This window comes from Arachis hypogaea, chromosome 15 (genome assembly GCF_003086295.3).
Source record: "Arachis hypogaea cultivar Tifrunner chromosome 15, arahy.Tifrunner.gnm2.J5K5, whole genome shotgun sequence".
In the NCBI taxonomy this organism is placed as follows: domain Eukaryota; kingdom Viridiplantae; phylum Streptophyta; class Magnoliopsida; order Fabales; family Fabaceae; genus Arachis; species Arachis hypogaea.
This window is the reverse complement of record NC_092050.1, coordinates 94284845-94293656: the sequence shown is the minus strand read 5'-3', so window position 1 is coordinate 94293656 and position 8812 is coordinate 94284845. Positions and strand designations below refer to the sequence as shown.

The 8812-nt window shown below is 38.2% G+C and overlaps 1 non-coding gene across 1 annotated transcript; it reads left to right on the top strand.

The window, feature by feature from the left end:
- Window positions 1-1155: 1155 nt before the first annotated feature.
- On the top strand, window positions 1156-1263 carry LOC112753734 (small nucleolar RNA R71). The gene has a single exon (XR_003178104.1). It is a non-coding gene; the product is annotated as a small nucleolar RNA R71 (small nucleolar RNA).
- Window positions 1264-8812: the final 7549 nt, after the last annotated feature.

Below are 8812 nucleotides of genomic sequence, written 5' to 3'. Positions count from 1 at the left end.
AGATCATGGTGCCTATGGTACAAGGTATTATGAACTTTCCAGGATCCTGTCTCTTCTGAGGCAATGTCAGTTGATCCAGATCACTTAGTTCATTAATGAACAAGGGAGGTTCAACTTCCCAAGTATCAATGCCAAATAATTTGGCATTCAGCTTCATGATTGCACCAAGAAACTTGGCAGTTTGCTCTTCAGTAACATCCTCATTCTCTTCAGAAGAGGAGTACTCATTAGAGCTCATGAAGGGCATAAGGAGGTTCAATGGAATCTCTATGGTCTCTAGATGAGCCTCAGAGTCCTTTGGTTCCTCAGAGGGAAGCTCCTTATTGATCACTAGACATCCCAGGAGGTCTTCCTCCTTGGGATTCACGTCCTCTCCTCTCCTCACAGGTTTGGCCATGGTGCTTATGTCAATGGCCTTGCACTCTCCTTTTGGATTCTCTTCTGTATTGCTTGGGAGAGTACTAGGAGGGATTTCAGTGATCCTTTTACTCAGCTGGCCCACTTGTGCTTCCAGATTTCTAATGGAAGACCTTGTTTCATTCATGAAACTTACAGTGGCCTTGGATAGATCAGAGACTAAGTTTGCTAAATTAGAAGTATTTTGTTCAGAGTTCTCTGTCTGTTGCTGAGTGGATGATGGAAAAGGTTTATTATTGTTAAACCTGTTCTTCCACCATTATTAAAGCCTTGTTGAGGCTTTTGATCCTTCCATGAGAAATTTGGATGATTTCTCCATGATGAGTTATAGGTGTTTTCATAAGGTTCACCTAAGTAATTCACCTCTGCTATTGCAGGGTTCTCAGGATCATAAGCTTCTTCTTCAGAAGATGCCTCTTGAGTACTATTGGATGCAGCTCGCATTCCATTCAGACTCTGAGAAATCATATTGACTTGCTGAGTCAATATTTTGTTCTGAGCCAATATGGCATTCAGAGTATCAACTTCCAGAACTCCTTTCTTCATAGGCGTCCCATTACTCACAGGATTCCTCTCAGAAGTGTACATGAACTGGTTATTAGCAACCATGTCAATGAGTTCTTGAGCTTCTGCAGGCGTTTTCTTTAGGTGAATGGATCCACCTGCAGAAGTATCCAGTGACATCTTTGATAGCTCAGACAGACCATCATAGAATATATCCAGGATGGTCCATTCTGAAAGCATGTCAGAAGGACACTTTTTGGTCAGTCCTTTGTATCTCTCCCAAGCTTCATAGAGGGATTCACCTTCTTTCTGTCTGAAGGTTTGAACATCCACTCTAAGCTTGCTCAGCTTTTGAGGAGGAAAGAACTTGGCTAAGAAATCCGTGACCAGCTTATCCCAAGAGTTCAGGCTGTCTCTGGGTTGAGAGTCCAACCAGATTCTAGCTCTGTCTCTTACAGCAAAAGGGAAAAGCATGAGCCTGTAGACTTCAGGATCTACTCCATTAGTCTTAACAGTATCACATATCTGCAAGAATTCAGTTAAGAACTGAAAAGGATCTTCCGATGGAAGTCCATGAAACTTGCAGTTCTGCTACATCAGAGAAACTAATTGAGGTTTCAACTCAAAGTTGTTTGCTCCAATGGCAGGAATGGAGATGCTTCTTCCATGTAAATTGGAATTAGGTGCAGTAAAGTCACCAAGCATCCTCCTTGCATTATTATTATTTTCAGCTGCCATCTCCTCTTCCTGTTCGAAAATTTCTGACAGGTGCTTGCTGGATAGTTGTAATTTAGCTTTTCTTAGTTTCCTCTTCAGAGTCCTTTCAGGTTCTAGATCAGCTTCAACAAGAATATTCTTGTCCTTGCTCCTGCTCATATGACAAAGAAGAGGGCACAGAAAAATAATAATAATAGAGATCCTCTTTTTCTCTTTTTTTTTTTTGAGTTAGGGAGAGATGTTAGTAGATGAATAAATTAATAGAATAAGATGAGAGAGGGAAAATTTCGAAAATAATTTTTGAAAAAGAGTTAGTGATTTTCGAAAATAGTTTTTTAAAAAAGTTAGTAATTTTCGAAAATTAAGATTTAAAATTTGAAATAATTAGTTAATTAAAAAGAAATTTTGAAAAAGAGGGAGATATTTTCGAAAATTAGAGAGAGAGAGTTAGTTAGGTAGTTTTGAAAAACAAACAAGAAGTTAGTTAGTTAGTTGAAACAATTTTGAAAATCAATTTTGAAAAGATAAGAAGATAAGAAGTTAGAAAAGATATTTTGAAATCAAATTTTTGAAAAAGATAAGATAAGAAGATATTTTTGAAAATATATGATTGAAATTAGTTTTGAAAAAGATTTGATTTTTAAAATCACAATTAATGACTTGATTGACAAGAAATCACAAGATATGATTCTAGAACTTAAAGTTTGAATCTTTCTTAACAAGTAAGTAACAAACTTGAAATTTTTTGAATCAAAACATTAATTGTTATTGTTATTTTCGAAAATTTGATATAAAAATAAGAAAAAGATTTTTGAAAAATATTTTTAAAATTTTCGAAAATAACTAAGAAAAATGAAAAAGATTTGATTTTTGAAAAAGATTTTGAAAAAGATGAGATTTTTAAATTGAAAATTTGATTTGACTCATAAAAACAACTAGATTTTAAAAATTTTTGAAAAAGTCAAATTTAATTTTCGAAATTTTAAGAGAGAAAAAGGGAAAGATATTTTTTTGATTTTTGAATTTTTATGATGAGAGAGAAAAACAAGAAAAATGATGCAATGCATGAGAGTTATGGATCAAAACAATGAATGCATGCAAGAGTGCTATGAATGTCAATATGAACACCAAGAACACTATGAATGTCAAGATGAACACCAAGAACATATTTTTGAAAAATTTTTAATGCAAGGAAAACATGCAAGACACCAAACTTAGAATTCTTTAATGCTTAGACACTAAGAATTTAAGAATGCATATGAAAAACAAGAAAAGACACAAAACATGCAAATGCAAAGATCAAACAAGAAGACTTACCAAGAACAACTTGAAGATCATGAAGAACACTATGAATGCATGATTATTTTCGAAAAAAATGTAAGATGCACATGTAATTGGCACCAAACTTATAACATGACTCAAGACTCAAACAAGAACACAAAAAATATTTTTGATTTTTATGATTTTCTAAATTTTTTGTATATTTTTTTTTTCAAAAATTATTTGAAAAACAAAAATAAGGATTTCAAAATTTTCAATATGAATTCCAGGAATCTTATGCTCTTTAGTCTAAAGCTCCAATCAAAGGGTCAGGCATGGCTTAATAGCCAGCCAAGCTTTAGCATGTAGCAGGTAGATCATGAATCAGCAGCAGGTGGATTAGCACCACTAGCTTGCTCTTGATAACAAATTGGAAGCCTCAGTCTAAATGAATTTAGACATGGCTTTACAGCCAGCCAGGCTTCACACGCTTCATGAAACACTAGAATTCATTCTTAAAAATTCTGAAGAAAAATATATTTTTTGAAAACATTTTTTTTTATTTTAAAATTTTTTTTTCGAAAACAAAGGAGAAAATTTTGAAAGATTTTTGAAAAATTTTTTTTTGGAAAGAAAACAAAAAGAAAATTACCTAATCTGAGCAACAAGATGAACCGTTAGTTGTCCAAACTCAAACAATCCCCGGCAACGGCGCCAAAAACTTGGTGTGCAGAAATTGTGATTACACTTTAATTATGTAAAATTCATCGCTCTTTCTTTCCCTGGTAATGGCGCCAAAAACATGATGCCAATACCATGGTTCACAACTTCGCACAACTAACCAGCAAGTGCACTGGGTCGTCCAAGTAATACCTTACGTGAGTAAGAGTCGAATCCCACGGAGATTGTTGGTATGAAGCAAGCTATGGTCACCTTGCAAATCTCAGTTAGGCAGATATAAATTGATAATGGTGTTTTCGAATAATAATTAATAGAATAGGGATAGAAATACTTATGTAATTCATTGGTGAGAATTTCAGATAAGCGAATGGAGATGCTTTCGTTCCTCTGAACCTCTGCTTTCCTGCTATCTTCATCCATTCAGTCTTACTCCTTTCCATGGCTGGCTTTATGTGATACATCACCATTGTCAACGGCTACTTTCGGTCATCTCTCGGGAAAATGATCCAATGCCCTGTCACGGCACGGCTAATCGTCTGGAGGCATCACCTTTGTCAATGGCTTCATCTTATCCTCTCAGTGAAAATGATCAACGCACCCTGTCACGGCACGGCTATTCATCTGTCAGTTCTCAATCATGCTGGAATAGGATTTACTATCCTTTTGCGTCTGTCACTAATGCCCTGCAATCGCGAGTTTGGAGCTCGTCACAGTCATTCATTCATTGAATCCTACTCGGAATACCACAGACAAGGTTTAGACTTTCCGGATTCTCTTGAATGCCGCCATCATTCTAGCTTACGCCACGAAGATTCTGATTAGGAGATCTAAGAGATACTCATTCAGTCGAAGGTAGAACGGAAGTGGTTGTCAGGCACGCGTTCATAGGGAATGATGATGATTGTCACGTTCATCACATTCAGATTGAAGTACAAATGAATATCTTAGAAGCGAAATAAGATGAATTGAATAGAAAACAGTAGTACTTTGCATTAATCTTTGAGGAACAGCAGAGCTCCACACCTTAATCTATGGAGTGTAAAAACTCTACCGTTAAAATTACATAAGTGAAAGGTCCAGGCATGGCCGAATGGCCAGCCCCTCTAATCTAAGAACCAGGCATCCAAAGATGTCTAATACAATAGTAAAAGGTCCTATTTATAATAAACTAGTCACTAGGGTTTACAGAAATAAGTAATTGATGCATAAATCCACTTTCGGGGCCCACTTGGTGTGTACTTGGGTTGAGCTTTATCTTTCCACGTGCAGAGGCCATTTGTGGAGTTGAACGCCAGGTTTGGATCCATTTCTGGCGTTCAACTCTGGTTTTTGATCCATTTCTGGCGCTGAACTCTAGAATTGGGCAGAGAGCTGGCGTTGAACGCCAGTTTGCGTCCTCTATTCTTGGCCAAAGTATGGAATATTATATATTGCTGGAAAGCCCTGGATGTCTACTTTCCAACGCAATTGGAAGCGTGCCATTTCGAGTTCTGTAGCCCCAGAAAATCCACTTTGAGTGGAGGGAGGTCAGAATCCAACAGCATCAGCAGTCCTTCTTCAACCTCTGAATCTGATTTTTGCTCAAGTCCCTCAATTTCAGCCAGAAAATACCTGAAATCACAGAAAAACACACAAACTCATATTAAAGTCCAGAAATGTGAATTTAACATAAAATCTATTAAAAACATCCCTAAAAGTAACTAGATTCTACTAAAAATATACTAAAAACAATGCCAAAAAGCGTATAAATTATCCGCTCATCACAACACCAAACTTAAATTGTTGCTTGTCCCCAAGCAACTGAAAATCAAAATAGGATAAAAAGAATAGACTATACTATAAATTCCAAACTATCAATGAAACATAGCTCCAATCAGATGAGCGGGACTTGTAGCTTTTTGCCTCTTGATGAATAGTTTTGGCATCTCGCTTTATCCATTGAAGTTCAGAATGATTGGCTTCTATAGGAACTCAGAGTTCAGATAGTGTTATTGATTCTCCTAGTTCAGTATGATGATTCTTGAACATAGCTTCTTTATGAGTCTTGGCCGTGGCCCTAAGCACTTTGTTTTCCAGTATTACCACCGGATACATAAATGCCACAGACACATAACTGGGTGAACATTTTCAGATTGTGACTCAGCTTTGCTAAAGTCCCCAATTAGAGGTGTCCAGGGTTCTTAAGCGCACTCTTTTTTGCTTTGGACCTTGACTTTAACCGCTCAGTCTCAAGTTTTCACTTGACACCTACACGCCACAAGCACATGGTTAGGGACAGCTTGGTTTAGCCGCTTAGGCCAGGATTTTATTCCTGTAGGCCCTCCTATCCACTGATGCTCAAAGCCTTGGGATCCTTTTTATTTGTCCTTGCCTTTTGGTTTTAAGGGTTATTGGCTTTTTTCTCTTGCCTCTTGGTTTTAAGAGCTTTTGGCTTTTTCTGCTTGCTTTTTCTTTTTCTTTCTATTTTTTTTTGCCTATTTTTTTTTCTGCAAGCTTTGTTCTTTGCTGCTTTTTCTTGCTTCAAGAATCATTTTTATGATTTTTCAGATTATCAAATAACATGTCTCCTAGTCATCATTCTTTCAAGAGCCAACATTTTTAACATTCTTAAACAACAACTTCAAAAGACATATGCACTGTTCAAGCATACATTCAGAAAACAAGAAGCATTGTCACCACATCAATATAATTAAGCTAAGTTCAAGGATAAATTCAAAACTCATGTACTTCTTGTTCTTTTGAATTAAAACAGTTTTTATTTTAAGAGAGGTGATGGATTCATAGGACATTCATAACTTTTAAGACATAGTTACTAACTACTAATGATCATGTAATGAAGACACAAACATAGATAAGCACATAACATAGAAAACGAAAAACAGAAGAAATAAGAGCAAGGAATGAATCCACCTTAGTGATGGTGGCATTTCCTTCTTGAGGAACCAATGATTTCCTTGAGCTCTTCTATGTCTCTTCCTTGTCTTTGTTGCTCCTCCCTCATTGCTTTTTGATCTTCTCTAATTTCATGAAGGATGATGGAGTGCTCTTGATGTTTCACTCTTAATTGTCCCATGTTGGAACTTAATTCTCCTAGGGAGGTGTTGATTTGCTCCTGATATTTATATGGAGGGAAGTGCATCCCCTGAGGTATCTCAGGGATTTCTTGATTTACAGCCACATGTTCTACCACTGAGCTATAGACCCTTGAGATGAATCTTTCCATCTCCCATGACTCGGAGGTGGAAGCCTTTGTCTTCCCTTCCCCTCTTTTAGAGGTTTAGGTGCCATCAATGGTAATGGAAAAACAAAAAAGCTTATGCTTTTACCACACCAAACTTAGAATGTTGCTCGCCCTCGAGCAAAAGAAGAAGGAATATAAGAAGAGGAAGATATGGAGGAGATGGAGGGATGTGTGTATGGATGTGAGTGGTGGATGGAAAACAGAAGGGATGGTCATGAATGGAGAGATAGAGGGTGAGGTGGGTGGGAATCCTGTGAGATTCACAGATCCTGAGGTGATCCTGTGGGTTCACAGATCCTGAGATGATCCTGTGGGGTCCATAGATCTTGAGGTGTCAAGGCATTTACATCCCTGCACTAATTTAGGCATGCAAAATGCCCTTGCACACAACTCTGGGTGTTCAGCGCCAGGTTGGTGCCCATTTTGGGCGTTCAACGCCCATTTGTTGCCATTTCTGGCGTTGAACGCCAGAACCATGCTTGTTCTGGGCGTTCAGCGCCAGGATGTTGCCCATTTTAGGCGTTCAGCACCAGAACCATGCTCTGTTCTGGCGTTGAACGCCAGGCAGATGCTTCCTCCACGGTGTGATTTTTCTTCTGCTGTTTTTGATTCCGTTTTCAATTTTTATATTTATTTTGTGACTCCACATGATCATGAACCTATAAAGACATATAACTAAGAAAAATATAGTTAGATAAAAATTGGGTTGCCTCCCAACAAGCGCTTCTTTAATGTCAGTAGCTTGACAGTGGGCTCTCATGGAGCCTCACAGATGTGCAAAGCTTTGTTGAGACTCTCCAACACCAAACTTAGAGTTTGGATATGGGAGTTCAACACCAAACTTAGAGTTTGGTTGTGGCCTCCCAACACCAAACTTAGAGTTTGACTGTGGGGGCTTTTTTTGACTCTGCTTTGAGAGAAGCTTTTTCTGCTTCCTCTCCATGGATGCAGAGAGGGATCCTTGAGTTGTAAACACAAGGTTGTCCTTATTCAATTGAAGGACTAATTCTCCTCTGTCCACATCAATCACAGCTCTTGCTGTGGCTAGGAAAGGTCTTCCTAGGATGATGGATTCATCCTCTTCCTTTCCAGTATCCAGGACTATGAAATTAGCAGGGATGTAAAGGCCTTCAACCTTTACTAACACGTCCTCTACTTGTCCATAAGCCTGTTTTCTTGAATTGTCTGCCATCTCTAATGAGATTTTAGCAGCTTGCACCCCATAGATTCCCAGTTTCTTTATTACAGAGAGGGGCATGAGGTTTATTCCTGAACCAAGGTCACAGAGAGCCTTAAAGATCATGGTGCCTATGGTACAAGGTATTATGAACTTTCCAGGATCCTGTCTCTTCCGAGGCAATGTCAGTTGATCCAGATCACTTAGTTCATTAATGAACAAGGGAGGTTCAACTTCCCAAGTATCAATGCCAAATAATTTGGCATTCAGCTTCATGATTGCACCAAGAAACTTGGCAGTTTGCTCTTCAGTAACATCCTCATTCTCTTCAGAAGAGGAGTACTCATTAGAGCTCATGAAGGGCATAAGGAGGTTCAATGGAATCTCTATGGTCTCTAGATGAGCCTCAGAGTCCTTTGGTTCCTCAGAGGGAAGCTCCTTATTGATCACTAGACATCCCAGGAGGTCTTCCTCCTTGGGATTCACGTCCTCTCCTCTCCTCACAGGTTTGGCCATGGTGCTTATGTCAATGGCCTTGCACTCTCCTTTTGGATTCTCTTCTGTATTGCTTGGGAGAGTACTAGGAGGGATTTCAGTGATCCTTTTACTCAGCTGGCCCACTTGTGCTTCCAGATTTCTAATGGAAGACCTTGTTTCATTCATGAAACTTACAGTGGCCTTGGATAGATCAGAGACTAAGTTTGCTAAATTAGAAGTATTTTGTTCAGAGTTCTCTGTCTGTTGCTGAGTGGATGATGGAAAAGGTTTATTATTGTTAAACCTGTTTCTTCCACCATTATTAAAGCCTTGTTGAG